Here is an 18,715-nt window from a genome sequence, read left to right as displayed (position 1 = left end):
AGATTAGGCACACCAGGCTGAAATGGCATATACAGGGTGGTCCATTGATAGTGACCGGGCCAAATATCTCACTAAATAAGCATCAAACGAAAACACTACAAAGAACGAAACTTGTCTAGCTTGAAAGGGGAAACCAGATGGCGCTATGGTTGGGCCGCTAGATGGCGCTGTCATAGATCAAACGGATATCAATTGCGTTTTTTAAAGTAGGAACCCCCATTTTTATTAAATATTTGTGTAGTACCTAAAGGAATGTGAATGTTTTAGTTGGACCACTTTTTTCACTTTGTGATAGATGGCGCTGTAATTGTCACAAACGTATAAGTGCGTGGTATCATGTAACATTCCGCCAGTGCGGACAGTATTTGCTTCGTGATAGATTACCCGTGTTAAAAAGGACCGTTTACCAATTGCGGAAAAGGTCGATATCGTGTTGAATTATGGCTATTGTGATCAAAATGCCCAACGGGCGTGTGCTATGTATGCTGCTCGGAATCCTGGACGACATCATCCAAGTGTCCAGGCCGTTTGCCGGATAGTTACGTTATTTAAGGAAACAGGAAGTGTTCAGCCACATGTGAAACGTCAACCTCGACCTGCAACAAATGATGATGCCCAAGTAGCTGTTATAGCTGCTGTCGCGGATAATCCGCGAATAAGTAGCAGACAAACTGCGCGAGAATCGGGAATCTCAAAAACGTCGGTGTTGAGAATGCTACATCAACATCGATTGCAACCGTACCATATTTCTATGCACCAGGAATTGCAAGGCGACGACTTTCAACGTCGTGTACAGTTCTGCCGGAGTGGCCGAGAGGTTCTAGGCGCTTCAGTCTGAAACCACCCGACCGATACGGTTGTAGGTTCGAATTCTGCCTCTGGGATGGATATGTGTGATGTCCTTAGGTTAGTTAGGTTTAAGTAGTTCCAAGTTGTAGGGGACTGATGACCTCCGATGTTAAGTCCCATAGTGCTCAGAGACATTTGAACCCGATGTCTATCATAGAGGTTATAACTGTCACCTACATTAACCAGTTCGTATGTACCATAATGAATTTGTGTTGGCGTTGGAATACTGCAATGAAGGGCAGTGCATTGCCTAAAACCTCATTACTGAAATGTGATTCTACTGCCGCGCAAAAAATTATATGATGGATTAGATAATGGCGTTAAAAGGCGGGTCTGTGTCATGTGCGATGGACAAAATACATAAGGCTAGGTTTGATCTGAACAAGATGACGCGTACTGTTCCAGCTAATTCCAACACTGACTCATTTGAAAAATTGGCAAAGCCTCCCGTTATATCAAGCTCTGTTGACATGCCGGGTGAGAATACATGACAGCGTGCGATGAATTGCAGCTACTGAATGGATCGACAGCACTCTGGCATGGACAGTGTGCGTCAGTCGTTTGTCCTTATCACTTAACAGCCGTTCTCGCTTCCCGCGCCCGGGTTCCCGGGTTCGATTCCCGGCGGGGTCAGGGATTTTCTCTGCCTCGTGATGACTGGGTGTTGTGTGATGTCCTTAGGTTAGTTAGGTTTAAGTAGTTCTAAGTTCTAGGGGACTGATGACCATAGATGTTAAGTCCCATAGTGCTCAGAGTCATTTGAACTTAACAGCCTGTGCAAGCTCTCGGGCGAAAAGAGCACGATGCAAAACTTTACACTTCCGATAACTGTTTCTGCTACAAGGTTCTTGGGATCTGCATTTCACAGCTTCAACTGTATAGCGCACACTGGCTGACGTGACTGTTCAGAAAAATGTGCTCAACATACTCTCCAAAAAATGCTCAGTGAAATACAACTGCATATATATATACGAGTGCAGGTTTTTCAGAATGTTCCATTTGCTCTGATACATAAGTAATTAAATTTATATTCGTAGGACTGTCGACAAAGAGTATCACAAACGATGTTTCTCGTGTCTAAAAATTTAGTTTCGGTAGTCGGCAGTTCAGTTATATTTTGTACTGGAGTAATTTTATTTGGAGACAGGAAAATCAAAACTCACTCTAATAAGGGATATCTCACGATTAAATTATTACGTGATCAAAATTGTACATGTAATTAGTAGCTACCGAATAAAGTGTTTTCAAGCAAGTCATAGAATTTATATTGATCGTTTGTTGAAAACACGAAGCAGTGGACTCGAAATTGTATGACTGACACTGTCTGAAAGTTAAGAAGAATGCGCTGTTGTAAAAGGGAAAATGGTGTCAGCGCCACGGTGTTGCATTTTCATTGCTTACATAAACGAAAGAACAGCAATCCAGCGCTGCGCACAGCAAAAAATCTACATAAGAAGGAACTAGGATCTTCGCAATCCCAAACAAGCGCCTCATGTTAGTAAATATTTACTAACTACTCGATGTAGGTGTTCCACGGACTCCACGATATTTAGCAGCTTTTCGGTGGTGTTTAAATCCACGCGGATACTGACTTGTAAGGTCTTTTTCACAGCACGGCCTCGTATATCTTAATAGATATGACTGAGTCTTCTTTTCACAAATGCTGTAAACGAATGTCACAACAATCCTGAATGATTTGTCCACATTCATACTCGTGCCACGAAAGAGTTAAATAATGCAGACAAAGGGCCATTACATCCTTCACAACTCAAAGATGTCTCACACTTCCAAACTGTTCTCCGTCTGCCGTTGATGAAATAACCTTTGCTCCGGATACCAACAATCTGAATGTGAAACCTTAGCTTCTGTCGGCGTATTGAATGTCCAAATAACTTACGGGAACGCAGCCGGGCAACGTCCTCAATACCCGACAAAACTGCGACGGGTGAACGCACCTTTTCAGAGCACAAATGGAAAGACAAATCGCTGTGCATGGCAGCCGGAGCACCCGGTGGGCGGGTTGCGCCCACGCGAAAACAAAAGTGACGAACGACAGAAATAATCGATAGTGAAACAGTAAATAACATTAGGTGTACAAGTACTGCACCGACGTGGAAACAAGGGTGCCCAACAACAGAAATAATGCAGAATGAGATTTTCACTCTGCAGCGGAGTGTGCGCTGATATGAAACTTCCTAGCAGATTAAAACTGTGTGCCCGACCGAGACTCGAACTCGGGACCTTTGCCTTTCGCGGGCAAGTGCTCTACCAACTGAGCTACCGAAGCACGACTCACTGCCGGTACTCACAGCTTTACTTCTGCCAGAACCTCGTCTCCTACCTTCCAAACTTTGCAGAAGCTCTCCCGAGTTCGAGTCTCGGTCGGGCACACAGTTTTAATCTGCCAGGAAGTTTCAACAGAAATAATGGATCGTGAAACAGTAAATAACATTAGGTGAACAAGAAATCCTATTTTCATCACTCTGTTGTTTAACCAGATAGAGAGAGAGAGAGCACTATTTCAAACAGAATTCAAGCAAACTCTCCGTGTCTATATTTTATATAGATGCTTTCTAGCTTGATTTCAACAGCTTTTTAGAGGACACTAATTAATTAACTAGAAGTGCACGCCATTATCTCTGCGTCAAACACACTTCAAAGGACGACCGGTACAAAGGCAATATTCTTTTTTTTTAAAGAAAAATTAGATTTAATAAAGATGGTAGTTCCTTTTCACATCCTAGCTTCCGAAATCTCCTATCTTTCCTGGCTTCTACCTGAAAATTTCTCTCTTCGTAGTTCTTCTAACTCTCACTCCCCATGTTACTTTCGGCGTCTTCTTAAGCCATCTGTCCTCACCCAAACTGCATACATGCCCATACCATCTCAATTGTTTACTTCGACTGCATCCCTTACATTGGCACCCAGGTTCATTCTCTTACGTGCGTCTTTATTTCTAATTTTACCATGCAGTGGAAACACCAAGCAAAAATCCCAAAATCCCATCTCCAATTTTACCCCGTAGTGTAAACTTCCAATAACACCTCCAAAATCCAATCCCTATCGACAATATGTTTCTCTTCATTCTTTTAGATATTTCCCGTGTTTCCCCTCTCTTTCTGCGTTCTAGAATAGTCTGAAACACCTAATCTTCGTTTCTGATAAGTGTGCTTCATAAACACCTAATTATTACTTCTTGTGTACATTGGCCTATGCGTTTCTTAATCTCGCTTTTACTGGCTTCATCTCTGTTGATGATGACTTACAAGTATTTAGAGGAATCCACAGACCTTACTACACCAAAATCTAACGTCAAGTCTTGACTCACTCCTCCAACAACCAAATACTCTGTTTTCTGTAAATTAATGATTAAACCATGATTCTGACAGTCCCTGTGCAACTTTCTAACTATGTGGATCATGAGATCCTCATCATTTGTAAAACTGACTTGGTCATCAGCACAATGCAAAGTGAACTGCTTGTCCTCATTTATAGATACAACCATACTACGACGAGGACGTTTCTATAACCTTAGAGCAGAATTCAAGTATATTTTAATCAACATAGGTACTACCGCGCATCCTTGTCGTAGCTCTTTGGTCACTGGGATCTCTCCAGATAATTTCGTATGTACTTTAGGTCGAACCACTATATAAAGCTCTAAAAGCATACAAACGATTCACTCCATTCCCTAACACTGCAGTCTTCATTTTATAGAGGCCTTTTTGAGATCAACAAAACCATATGGGTCTCTAAATTCCTGGCAAGTCCTTTTTCGCACGAGCTGTTTTAGGTAAAGCATCATGTCTGTACATAATCTTCTGGTACGCAATCCATTCTCTTCTTTGCCCACAACCTGTGCTTCGTGTTTCACCTTTATAATTTTTCCATATGATGTGGGAACTTGTACATATACTCTTCTATAGACTGTGCATGTTTCCCTGTCACTCTTTTTATGTACGCTGGATATGTATGATGTTTTCCATTCTTCTGGTAATCCTTCTCCCCCTTAAGAAGCAATTGAAAACACACGCTATTAATCCCATATATTTATCTGGTCCTCTTTTGAGCAGTTTGATGGACAGTCCATTTGAACCTGAAGCTCGCCCATTCATCATAGTCGTAAGCACTTTTTTAACTTCTAAAATCCTAATTATTTCATTATCTTCATAACATGCGTCGGAGTTAAACAACTCAAGGTCATTTTTTACAAAAACTTGTAGACAGTTTTCAACAAACAGATTTGCATAATACTTCCTCCATTCTTCCAGCTAAATGAAGGCAATGGGAATCCTTTCTATTCTGCTACATTTCAGAGATTTCAGACTCTCCAGACATCACTGCTTCGCCAACTTGCAGTATATTGATCAATGTGTGTACGTCTGTTAATCAATATTCTAAACTCGTATGTTTTCCTGGCTGTTACAAGCGTGTTTGACACTAATGCTCTATACAATAGTCGTCCAAGGTCCTAATGGTCTGACTGATGTATGACACGGCGCAAAATATGGGATACGATGGTCAACGGCCTCACTCATACCAAGATCATCTTGACAGGTCACAGAAGGGCGTTAATCTCAGGGCTTTGAACCACGTTTCTTTATTATACGACCTGTCTCTACTGGTGCGAGTTATTTGGAAAACAAACTACAGAACTGGTTCACCAATAATCAAGTACAGCATATAGTCACCTTGCGATGTGTAAAATTGTGTAAAATAATTACTCCAAATGCAGCTTGAATACGCACGGACTGTCGAGTTATGCCGTATCCGTTAAAAACTCCGGGAGCCATAGAATAAATCACAGACAAAATTAGGGAATTGCGTCAGAGGAAATGGAATCTTAATTGAAATGGACAAAAGCCCATGCAAGAACACCTGGGAATGAAGTATCTGACAAGTTCGTTAAGCAAGCAACCCGAGAAAACACAATAGAAAGTTACAATAGACTTCCTGCTTCTTCTATCAACAGATGTACTGCGGAAGAAAAATGAGGCAGAGAATGGGCTGGAACTACAAAAAGGGCAACCATAATATTTCTCCGATTGTTGAGCATCATCTTTCCATTGAATCACCATTTCATCTAATTTTACATTTATGTTGATCGGGAATGGAAAATTAATTATTACCATCAGTTTACACCAGCGTCATGTGGCGCTTGCATATACTCAAGAAGGTTAGCAAAAACTAGAATACCTTTTATGGATGTAACCATATATAACGAGGAAGGCGCACAGAGAAAAATTGCTAGTGTAATGGAAGATAGCCGGACAGCTGACTAACCAGTTTTAGTAAAGCCATGCTCAAACAACTTTTACAAGTTTTGTAATGGAGTAAACTTTCCCAAAATATGAATCTTCCTTTTCCACGCCAAAGAGATTTACTGTTACGGGTATTTGTACAATTTCACACAGACTACTGTACATCGTTGTATTTAGACTTATGCAACATGTATTTTGCATAAAAATTAAACCTACTAATGTAGTATTACAAATATTGTAATTGATCATGTTGTAAAATAAATAAATAAAAACGTTATATTAAAAATACTACCTGCGTAAGGCGGCAAAGCTGTGAACTTAGCCGCCATCTCATTGTTCTCATCACTCACATGATCTCACTACATCCATTCTAGCTTAAAGGTAAACGTTACGGTGGACCAAGCTAACTCATGGGCCTCATTCAGCCACCTACTTTTTGGGGCACGGATTTTCTGTGTCTGCTTTCAAACACGCACAAAATCAGAAGCTTGCCACTACCTCATGAGAGATATATTTCTGAAACACGTCTGGTAATCACAACTGAGAAGTATTACCGTAGTCCATTTTTCAAGTGCTACCATCACTCTTACAGCGACTGAGGCGACATAGACTCTATGAAAGAACTTACGAAGTATCCATCTAACTCATCCGGATGGTGACAACTATCAGCATGAAGACAGAAATCTCAACGAACCATCATACTTCCTACTTTCCAACACAAGTGGTGGAAGACAGCCATACTTTTACGAAGCTAATGTTCGGTTGGATTGAGCTGAGATGTTTTAAAAGTTGCGAAAATTCTCACTGGCGTGAGGCCGAATAACAAAATATTTCGAGAAATGTGTCCTGGAACCGTCTGTGGTGAAATCTGTAGGTGGATAACAATTATGCTGTGCCCAGCTATCACTCACTGCAGTCATTTGCGTATTTGTCTGTCATAATAGCGGCCGCTGTCGAGGATATTACTGAGCTGCATATCTTGATATTTCCAACTACTTTTTGAATACGATCATAGATGCCCGTAGAATAATTTTTGTGTGCCAACAACCATTAGAATGTTAGTGTATGCTATTGCAGTGTTTAGAGAATTATCTTGCTTCCCAATTTCACCCGCACTTAAAACACATCTTTGACGGGGTAATTGCGTTTATATTTCTCCACCAGTAACTTCAAGAATACCTCAGGAAGAGTAATAATACATTAGCATAACTATCTACATTGTTTAAACCGACAAACTCTGGAAGGTTGCACGGGACACCGAAACACATATTATTCTCTATTGCCATCTCACGTGTGAGGGAGTTTTTACTACATGAAAATTAATTAAGCTAACAGACTCTGGGAGACTGCATGGGGCAATAGGAAACTCTGCATCTAATGTGTTTGTCTGTCACGGAAAAACCAACATAAACAAGTTTTAATTCTTTATTACCAAGAGACAACTACAGAAACGCCACATAATTACTTCAGCTACACTAGAGGTTCAAAAAATGCCCCCATTTACTTGTAAATAGAGGTTACACCGGTCGGCCATTGCTAACACGGTCAAAGGCTGCTGGAGAGTCCTTAATTCCTGTTTCTGCTGCTGCTGCTTCCACCCAGGAAACCAGACCCTCATCTGATTCAACATGCGTTTTGTTAACAAGGTTGCAAATCTCTCCTCATACAAAAATGACCAGAGGGGTCAAATCAGGGGATTGAGACACCGTGGTACAGGACCACCACTGCCAATCCACTTTTCTTGAAACTGTCGGTTCAAGAACCGACGCACAGGACGACTGAAATGTGCCAACGCACCGCCATGCTCGAAGCACATCACCCAGCAACGTGGCAATGCCTTGGCGAGGAAACTGTAATAATGCCTGTCATTTAATGGCCTAGGTAGGAGATATGGCCCATTTAAACACTCAGCAACATCAACCCACACATCCCCGTAGGAGATTCGACACCCTCGCACGTGAACGCACAATGAAATTCTTTGTAGGCTTTCTGTATCGGAAAAGTAACCACGGTGATCGCGAAAGAGTACCAACAACCGACTACCGAAGTGACGCTCAATTTAAAAAAGAAAATCAGCACCAGAGTGTCCACGACCAATCATCTCCGTCCGACGAGGACTACCGGCCGAACTGTCCGATTTCAAAACCTCCAACCTGCTCCTTGAAATTATTTACCGTGCACCCCTTCCATTCTGTGGTAATCACGGAGAGAATGTGGGCATTTTCATTGCCCATTTTCTGCTTCCATTTATAGCGCTTCTGTAAGAAGCTATTTCCTGCAAGGACTTTTAGAAGTTTGTCTGTAACGGGTGTTGACCGGACGTGATGGTAAAATCACTCGATCTCGACCCGAAACCAGACCAGTGGCCATTTAAGAAGACTATGGAGAGACCCCCTCTCAGAAGTACGGCAAAATGGCCCTGTGGCATACACAATGTACCAACTCAAAAGTCGTCACTTTAGCGATACATTCGAGAGTGCGAGTGTGACGCCCCCTAAAGGAAGCTGCCTACTGTGCGGTGAAAACAGTCATTCGTCCTCCAGCTTCCAAGTATTACCGTTTTGCATTACTTTCATTAATTATGTTGACAAATTTTTATGGATGTTTCATCTATATAAATGTCGTTTCATAGAGTTTTAATGCAATTCAAGTCACGTCAGAATTTTCCTTGCACTGAATGGAGTGCTATAGATGAGTTTTGAGCATAGTGTTTTATTATAGAGTTTTTTCTCAAATTTTTGAACCTTGCATTCTTGTATTCGCTGAGAAAGTTGCGGAGGTATATCTATTTATAGGTTAAAATTGTATGTGATCTTGAATTGTGATATCTCTGAGACTGAGTGAGAGTTTCTGTTTATAAATATGGTTGCGTTTTTTCTTTGGGTGTCTTTGGTGTAATAATAGTGAAACGCTTTTTGAAAGAGATGACTCACACCTACCTCGAGCTAGCCCTTCCACTCTCGTATTTTATTTGCACATAACAGACATAGAACGACTTCACAGGCTCCAGGCGTAGCCAGGAAATTACGAGGATCATACCTGCAACAGAAAAGGAAGGAAAGAAAATTAGTGTTTAATGGTCAACAGCAAAGCCATTAGAGACTGTACAACAAAAAAGAAACATTCTTCCTAACATTGTCATCTGGAGAGCGATCTCTGAAAACGAAAAATGTAATCTTCTTACAAGAGACGTTTGATTTCCATAGACCGCAATAAACATACATATAGAGACAACTGGTTTCATCAACGTAAATTGCCATCTTCAGATCATCTACATACATAACCAAAGTGCTACTCAGTCTAGTGCACTGTCATCTAGTCGTGAACATACGAGGGTTGTTCGGAAAGTAAGGAACGATCGGTCGCGAAATGGAAAGCACAGTGAAAATCAAAACAGTTTTCTTTGCACATTTAGCTACATCTTCCAGGTACTTCTCTACACAGTCGCCGCTCCGACTTAGATAGTTGTCGGAGCGTTATACCAAATTTCCAAAACCATCGTCATTGAAGGCAACCGCCTGTGCTTTCCAATAATTCTCTACGCTGGTGTATAGCGTGTAGCCTGCTCCCAAGTGTTGTCTTCGTATCCTGCATTTCATGTGAACAGAGTTGATACTCAGGACGAGCCAAGTAGGGCTGTGTTGTGGATGATCAAACACTTCCCATCGAAAAGGCTGCGGGAGCGTCCTTACTGCCCCTGCAGGGTGCGGCTGAGAATTGCCATGAAGAAGGAAGTGTGTGGCAATTGTGTTAGGTGGGCTGCATTCACTAAGGCGAAGCCTCTCAGTGGGCCCTCCTACATGGCGGGAGACATGGTTGTTCTAGGCGCCTTTACTCGCTCGCAGTACACTCACAACTGAAAAGAGCGTCTTGATGCGATCGACGGGCATACTAGAGACACTGCACAAAACGTCTGTGAAAAGCCTCGTCGGGTGTTCGCAGTGGTTTCCATTTAGTGACCGATCGTACCTCGCTTTCCGACTAGCCCTCGTATTTGGGAGCAACTCGTTGAATAAAGTGTACCAGTGTAACGTCATTCATCATATAAACTTCCAATATAAACAAAAACACCCTGAAGAGAGTCGCTTGCAACAGGGACCGAAACGTCCGTAGTTTTATATACAAGGCTATTACAAATGATTGGAGCGATTTCATAAATTCACTGTAGCTCCATTCATTGACATATGCTCACGACACACTACAGATACGTAGAAAAACTCATAAAGTTTTGTTCGGCTGAAGCCGCACTTCAGGTTTCTGCCGCCATAGCGGTCGAGAGCGCAGTGAGACAAAATGGCGACAGGAGCCGAGAAAGCGTATGTCGTGCTTGAAATGCGCTCACATCAGTCAGTCATAACAGTGCAACGACACTTCAGGACGAAGTTCAACAAAGATCCACCAATTGCTAACTCCATTCGGCGATGGTATGCGCAGTTTAAAGCTTCTGGATGCCCCTGTAAGGGGAAATCAACGGATCGGCCTGCAGTGAGCGAAGAAACGGTTGAACGCGTGCGGGCAAGTTTCACGCGTAGCCCGCGGAAGTCGACGAATAAAGCAAGCAGGGAGCTAAACATATCACAGCCGACGGTTTGGAAAATCTTACGGAAAAGGCTAAAGCAGAAGCTACAAGCCCTGACACACGATGACAAAGTCAAACGCTTTGAATTTTCGGCGCGGTTGCAACAGCTCATGGAAGAGGATGCGTTCACTGCGAAACTTGTTTTCAGTGATGAAGCAACATTTTTTCTTAATAGTGAAGTGAACAGACACAATGTGCGAATCTGGGCGGTAGAGAATCCTCACGTATTCGTGCAGGAAATTCGCAATTCACCAAAAGTTAACGTGTTTTGTGCAATCTCACGGTGTTAGTTTACGGCCCCTTTTTCTTCTGCGAAAGAAACGTTACAGGACACGTGTATCTGGACATGCTGGAAAATTGGCTCATGCCACAACTGGATACCGACAGCGCCGACTTCATCTTTCAACAGGATGGTGCTCCACCGCACTTCTATCATGATGTTCGGCATTTCTAAACAGGAGATTGGAAAATCGATGGATCGGTCGTGGTGGAGATCATGATCAGCAATTCATGTCATGGCCTCCACGCTCTCCCGACTTAACCCCATGCGATTTCTTTCTGTGAGGTTATGTGAAAGATTCAGTGTTTAAACCTCCTCTACCAAGAAACGTGCCAGAACTGCGAGCTCGCATCAACGATGCTTTCGAACTAATTGATGGGGACATGCTGCGCCGGTTGTGGGAGGAACTTGATTATCGGCTTGATGTCTGCCGAATCACTAAAGGGGCACATATCGAACGATTTGTGAATGCCTAAAAAAACTTTTTGAGTTTTTGTATGTGTGTGCAAAGCATTGTGAAAATATTTCAAATAATAAAGTTATTGTAGAGCTGTGAAATCGCTTCAATCATTTGTAATAACCCTGTATATTGACAATGCGATCACAAAACCCAGAAAAATTTTATTGAATGTGACAATGGCCGCAGAAGCCTACGTTTATATTTAATCACATACACTGATGAGCCAGAACATTTTGAGCCCCTACCTAGTAGCCAACCATATCTGCACACACAGTTCACCAAATTCCCGTAAGTTCCTCGGAGGGGTACGGTGAGCTCTGACGCTATATTCGGTCACATCCCAGATACGTTCGACCCGGTTCAGATCTAGCGAACTGGGGGCGAAGCACATCAATTAGAACTCACCACTGTGTTACTCGAGCCACTGTATCGCATAGCAGGCCTTGTGACATGGCGCATTATCTTGCTGAAAAATACCGCTGCCGGCGGGAAACACGATAATCATGAAGTGCAACCAGTGTACGGTACTGCTTGGCTGTCGTGGTGCCTTGCACGAACTCTACTGGATCCACCCGATGCCCACGTGAGTGTCCCCAGAGGACAATGAAACAGTCGCCCACTTGTCTCGTCCGGCAATACAGGTGTGAAGGAGCTTTTCCACTGGAAGGCGTCGGCTTGGCGGCCTCCCAGTGGTAAGCTAAAGAAAGTATCGGGCTATCGGGACTGAATGTACTATGCAAAGCTTTGCCAGTACGCCAACGTCCATTGGCGTTGGCTACACGCCCATTTCAGTAGTAGTTGCCAATGACGTGGTGTCGACATTGGGTCATTAATGGGTCGTCGGTAGCGGAAGCCCATCGTTTGGCGTGTTCCACGTACTGTGTGCTCAGACACATCGAAGTCAGATGTTAGTTCCGCCACAGTTCGCCACCTCTCCTGTCTGAGACGACCGATACCTGTAACGAGGTGTGATCGTCCAACCCCACGACTCTTGGACGGGGTTTCACTTTGGTAACCCCACGTGCTGAAGACACTCGCCACAGCACTCCTCGAACGCCCGACAAGTAATGCAGTTTCCGAAGTGCTCGTCCCGAGCCTCCGGGCCGTCAATATCTGCTCTCGGTCAAACTCATGGATCCCATTCTACACATGGACAGCACACTCACTGATACTATATTGCACGGTACGTGTATCTAGCAGTCATTCCTCACCATCTGACGCCCTTGTCGCCTGGACGGATTTCTATCGATAATAGATCGATAGTCATAATGTTCTGACTGATCAGTGTAATAAAACCACACTTTTGGTAAGTTCAAATGGCTCTGAGCACTATGGGACTTAACTTCTGAGGTCATCAGTCCCCTAGAACTTAGAACTACTTAAACCTAACTAACCTAAGGACATAACACACATCCATGGCCGAGGCAGAATTCGAACCTGCGACCGTAGCGGTCGCGCAGTTCCAGACTGTAGCGCCTAGAACTGCTCGGCACCCCGGCCGGCCACACTTTTGGTAAGGTCTCAGAATAGTTTCTAATAAAATACATTTGGTTCGCAGGGTATTGCTTGCTTTGTCTGTATTGGCAGCTGACGGCACACATGTGAACCAAATGTATTTTATTAGTAACTTTTCTGAGTGTTTACCATAAATATGTTTTTATTACACACTCATCAAAAAACGTTTTGCATCACCCTAGTTCCCAGAATTCCTGAAGGTAGACGTTGACTGTAGGTATTGTATCAGGCACAGTCCCTTTGACTGTTCAGAGATGCCACTAAACCCGCCCAAATCTGTAAACAACTATGCTTGAGCAGCGCGTATTAGACGGAGAGGGTCCGACAGCCGATCAGTTCCAGTCATTTCACGAGGAAGGAGGTACAGGGCTAGAGTTGTCTATAGAACCATGCCTAGACGGTGAATACCGCGGTTCGATCGCCTCCACATTGTTACTTTGTGCCAGGAAGGGCTCTCAACAAGGGAAGTGTCCAGCTTCTTGGAGTGAACCAAAGTGATGTTGTTCGGACATGGAGGAGATACAGAGAGACAGGAACTGTCAATCACATCCTTCGGTCAGGCCGCCCAAAGGCTACTACTGCAGTGGATGACCGCTACCTACGGATTATGGCTCGGAGGAACCCTGACAGCCACGCCACTATGTTTAATAATGCTTTTCGTGCAGCCACAGGACGTCGTGTTACGACTCAAACTGTGCGCAATAGGCTGCATGATGCGCAACTTCACTCCCGACATCCATGGCGAAGTCCATCGTTGCAACCACGACACCAAGCAGCACGGTACAAATGGCCCCAACACCATGCCGAATGGACCGCACAGGATTGGCATCACGTTCTCTTCACCGATGAGTGTCGGCATACGCTTTCAACCAGACAATCGTCGGAGACGTGTTTTTCAGGCAACCTGGTCAGGCTGAACGCCTTAGACACACGGTCCAGCGAGTAAAGCAAAGTGGAGGTTCCCTGCAGTTTCAGGACGGCATTATGTGGGGCCGAAGTACGCCGTTGGTGGTCATGGAAGGCGCCGTAACGGCTGCACGATACGTGAATTCCATCCTCCGATCGATAGCGCAACCATATCGGCAGCATATTGACGAGGGATTCGTCTTCATGGACTACAATTCGCGCCCCCATCGTGCAGATCTTGTGAATGACTTCTGATCCGTGGCGCCATTGAGTTAGTAGACAGTTCTGACTGGTGCCACTGGCTCAGGAGTAGTATCGACTATCTCTCTCTTGCGGACCCATTGTCAATACCTATGAGGTAGAGTTGGTGTCTGTGAGGGACACAACCTCAGAATGTCTTTGCTTGCCGATATATCTCAGGGTTTGGTGTCCCGAGAAGAGGAGGCACCAAGTTTGGGAACGGCGCGATAAGAGGCGGTCACGGGATCCGAGCGGAGGAAGCCACGAGCTACACAAGGAGGGCCTGCGCAAAGTGAAGATGCAGGAGTACTTCAACGGGTTCAGCATCGACTACAAGCAGCAGGCCGACATCCCATCGGTTGGTTGGCGACATTCGTGTCGGATGACGCTCGTGGCCTGGCTGCCCCCTTATACCTGACTGTCATCGGCACCACTCAGCGACCGCCGCCACGCAACTTGGATCCGTGGACCGCTTCGTAATAAAGGGGAGTAACATTCTGTAATCCTTGTGGAGATTTGTGTCATTGTCTACCTGACCTAATTATTTTCTGGTTTGTATCCGACCCTCAAAGTTTTACTCGGTCACCTCTTTGGTCGTAAATATAGGCCGTAGTATTGTAGACACTAGTTGTCTTTTGAAAATTTGTTCTGATATCATAATATTGTCTTTCCTTTCTGGTTTATACCCGATCATTAATAAGCTAACGAATCAGCTCCTCGGAACAATTGTATCAAGGCACAGGTTGCAGTGCTTAGATTTATATATTGTGCTTAGATTTATATATTAACCGGTTCAATTCCTTGATTGTAACTGCATTAGTTATAGTCTGCACAACCGGTCGTACTAAGCTGTCCGTTGCTGTCTTTGAAAGACCTGTCATTGTTGGCGTATTTTTAACTAGATCTCGTGGTTCCGTCGAATGAGTTCTCTCGTAATAAGTGTTCATACGTAAAGTTTCAAAACGTTCCTTCAGAGCGGCCTTCATAACTGACAGTCAGTTTAACTTTGAAATATTAACAGTCAGCTGTCACCAGGGCTTTAGTCAGAATAAGACTGTTAGAAGGGACATGTTGGGATCCAGTCGCAACTTGTTTGCTGATTGAAATTAAGAGGTTGCTTGCTTTGAAGCAAGCCGTATCATTGTCATAACTGTTTCCTAATCTGTTTAAACTTCGGCACTGGTGCGCATCTTTACCCCGAACCTTTCGACGTACAATTTCCAAATTAAAAATTACGTCATGTGTTTGAGTAACTGAAACACTCTTGTCATCAATATTGCTTCTATAGCTTTCAAATGTTGCAGAAGGGCATTTAATAAGAGAAACTTTGTGCAGCGTGGTAGTAAACACCGCTGTTTCACCCGGTGACAGGCGGGCTGTAGGTCCGGTCGTCTTGTAATTATTGTCATGTTGTTCTTGTTTTGATTTCCCTTGCTGAGCTTACCCATTTCACAAATTTGTTGAATTTGAAAAGAAAAACCAAATTTATGACTATATATTGTTAAATAAACAGGTTGTCTGAAAAGAAAGTTACATTGGTGGATCCTTCTTTCCATGTTTAACTTAATTCCAGTCAAAACCACGTCTCAACTTCCTTCAGTATAACGATATCACTCGAATAGAGTGGCCAGCATGTTCTCCAGACATGAACCCTATCGAACATGCCTGGGATAGATTGAAAAGGGCTGATTATGGACGACGTGACCCACCAACCACTCTGAGGGATCTACGCCGAATCGTCGTTGAGGAGTGGGATAATCTGGACCAACAGTGCCTTGATGAACTTGTGGATAGTATACCACGACGTATACAGGCATGCATCAATGCAAGAGGATGTGCTACTGGGTATAAGATGTACCGGTGTGTACAGCAATCTGGACTACCACCTGTGAAGGTCTCGCTGTATGATGGTACAACATGCAATATGTGGTTTTCATGAGCAATAAAACCAGCGAAAATGATGTTTATGTTGGTCGCTTTTCATGTTTTCTGTACAGATTCCGGAACTCTCGGAACCGAGGTAATGCTTAACTTTTTTGATGTGCGTTTGTTATAATGCGTTACACTGTGCGTCATCTTCAACGAGTTGCTCCCAGATATGTTTACGATTAGATGACAGTGGACTACTTTGAGGTGCAAAATGGTTGATGTATGTGTTTCAGTGGTGGCCAAGAATTCGGCTCGTGGACCATGCCCTGGCACGAGTGCTGCAACGCTCAACCTGGCTGGCTCATTTCCTCCTTCACCACGCCAGACTGTTTGAGCGTGAGGAGGGCGAAACTGCGAACGTGCCACATTTACATGGCAATGCAGTCGCACTCCATATGCTTTGGTTTTGTATTCCAGATTACTCCGCAGCATAGATAAAAAAAAAAAAGAAATTGACGGTATTACTGAATTAATTTTGGCGGCTGAAGAGATATAATTTTTATGTGGTACAGTCTGTCGGCAAACGGAAATACACAGGCAATTTCACACATTTTCGCACTCGGGCTGCCACGTAATCGTGACTTAGTTTCATAATGGAAAATATGTCTTTCACGCACATGTTGGTCGAAATATTCTAGCACTTTTGTAGACTAATTACGGAGAGGTGGGAATTACCCAACGCCGGCCGGGGTGGCCGAACGGTTCGGCGCTACAGTGTGGAACCGCGCGACCGCTACGGTCGCAGGTTCGAATTCTGCCAAGAGCATGGATGTGTGTGATGTGCTTAGGTTAGTTAGGTTTAAGTAGTTCTAAGTTCAAGGGGACTGATGACCATAGATGTTAACTTCCATAGTGCTCAGAGCCATTTGAACCACTTGATTCCACCGAACTGAAGAGAGTTGGACCGGCCGAAAAATGCCGCACCGCAGTCAGGAAAGGAGCGAGCAAAGTCGGCACAAACTGGGCCTTGGCCAGCCCGCGACCAGCATACCCTGCACGCGTGGTGTTGCCCTAATGCTGTTTAAACTGCCAAAACTAGTTGTCCATAAGCAGTACCGTCCAGATCCTCTTTGAAGGTTAACATCTTTGGAAAAAAATGACATATCGTTTCAATATTGCGCAGCAGCGCAGTCCATTGTTTTCTCAGCAGATCTTGGCCCCCGTTTTCCATCAGATGACAGTGCAGCACTGAATGACTTAACTTTGCCAAATGTTAAAATGTGTGTGAATTCTTAAGGGACCAAACTGTTGAGGTCAACGGTCCCTGGACTTAACACACTGCTTTAACTAACTTAAACTTATGCTAAGAATAACACACACACCCATGCCCAAGGGAGGACTCGAACCTCCGGCGGGAGGGGCCGTGCCATCCGTGACATGGCGCTTCAAACCGCGCGGCCACTCCGCGCGGCGGAATTTTATCGTTTGAGCAACTGAAGGCCGTATTGAAGTGGTACCGGAAGTACGAAAACATGGAGGTACAACGGCAACGGCGTATGTGTACGGAACCGAACCACCAACACATACAACAGTTTACTGCATTCGGCGTAAATTTGAGGCCGATGGTACTGTTCAGGATGTTGATAAGGAAAGGTCTAGTCGACCAGAACCATCAACAAGTCCAGCTTCCATCGCTACTGTGTTGCACATTTTACTTGGTCAGCTGAAAAATCTGTGGTGTACGTGAAAGCGAGGTAAGCCGATCAAGCTTACGACGAATAATGAAGGCTGGAAAGTGTACACTCTGAGATCGCTGCACGGTATGAACGAGGACGACCAGGATCGAAGGATGGAGTACTGTGAGAGGTCTGAAGACATGCGTCGCGAGGATGAACTGTTTGCAGGGATGGTTATCTAGTCTGACGAGGCGCACTTACACTGAATGATACCGTAAACTGCCACAATTGCATGTACTGGGCTCTTGAAAATCCTCAGGTCCACTTGGGCAAAGATGTTAATCTACCGGGTGTTAATGTGTGGTGTGGTCTGTCATCGCGCGGTTTGATTGGCGCATTCTACTTCGAAGATGACGTAACCGGAAACGAGTATCTTCATATGCTGCAAACTTCCATTCTACCAGCCATCCGAGATTTAACCTACAACAACATGGCATTCCGCCTCAGTTCCGTACCACAGGGAAGTCACAGCTTAAATGGATGAAAATCTACCTTGTCGAAGATGAGCTGTTGAGTATCAACCACTTTACAACTCTTGACTTCTACCTATGGGGGATCTTGAAGAAGCCAGTTACACTGAAAGAGCTACGAGATGCCATCGAGGCGTCCTGTGCGGCTGTCACTCGGGCAACACTGACAACCGTATTTAGGTCAACAGTACAGCGGCATCGACGTTGTTTGGCTGCTAATGGGGGTCACTTTGAACACATCAAACAACCTTCCCCATGTACAATATTGTAACAGTGTTTCATTTTGTTTCATTAATATATACCACCAAAGAACGTCTACATTTTTATGCAGATCTCTGTATGTACTTATTGCAGTCTGGGCGAATAAAGGTTCTGTAGTATGGAGATAACATTTTTTATCCCTCCGTAAGGTTGCCGATATTATCGAACAATCTGTGGTAATCACATGTACGAGGGTCACTCCAAAAGAAATGCACACTATTTTTATAAAAATACAGTTTCCAGTCTGCAAGTGTGAAAGTTTTACAGTGTGTAGATAAATCCTTCCCGC

General features: G+C 44.1%; 1 protein-coding gene across 4 annotated transcripts in view; it reads right to left on the bottom strand.

The window, feature by feature from the left end:
- Nucleotides 1–9,097, bottom strand: part of LOC124802954 (pyroglutamylated RF-amide peptide receptor-like) — a 523,445-nt gene extending 514,348 nt beyond the window's left edge. For 3 of the 4 annotated variants that reach the window (XR_007017170.1, XR_007017169.1, XM_047264043.1), the window contains exon 1: nt 9,050–9,097. The gene's annotated coding sequence lies outside the window, so the exon portion shown is untranslated. The remainder of the gene's footprint in view (nt 1–9,049) is intronic. The other variant, XM_047264044.1, reaches the window with a different exon arrangement.
- Nucleotides 9,098–18,715: the final 9,618 nt, after the last annotated feature.

Source organism: Schistocerca piceifrons, chromosome 6, assembly GCF_021461385.2.
Source record: "Schistocerca piceifrons isolate TAMUIC-IGC-003096 chromosome 6, iqSchPice1.1, whole genome shotgun sequence".
Classification (NCBI taxonomy): Eukaryota; Metazoa; Arthropoda; class Insecta; order Orthoptera; family Acrididae; genus Schistocerca; species Schistocerca piceifrons.
Note: the sequence above shows the minus strand (reverse complement) of the source record. Positions and strands in the feature narration are given on the sequence as shown.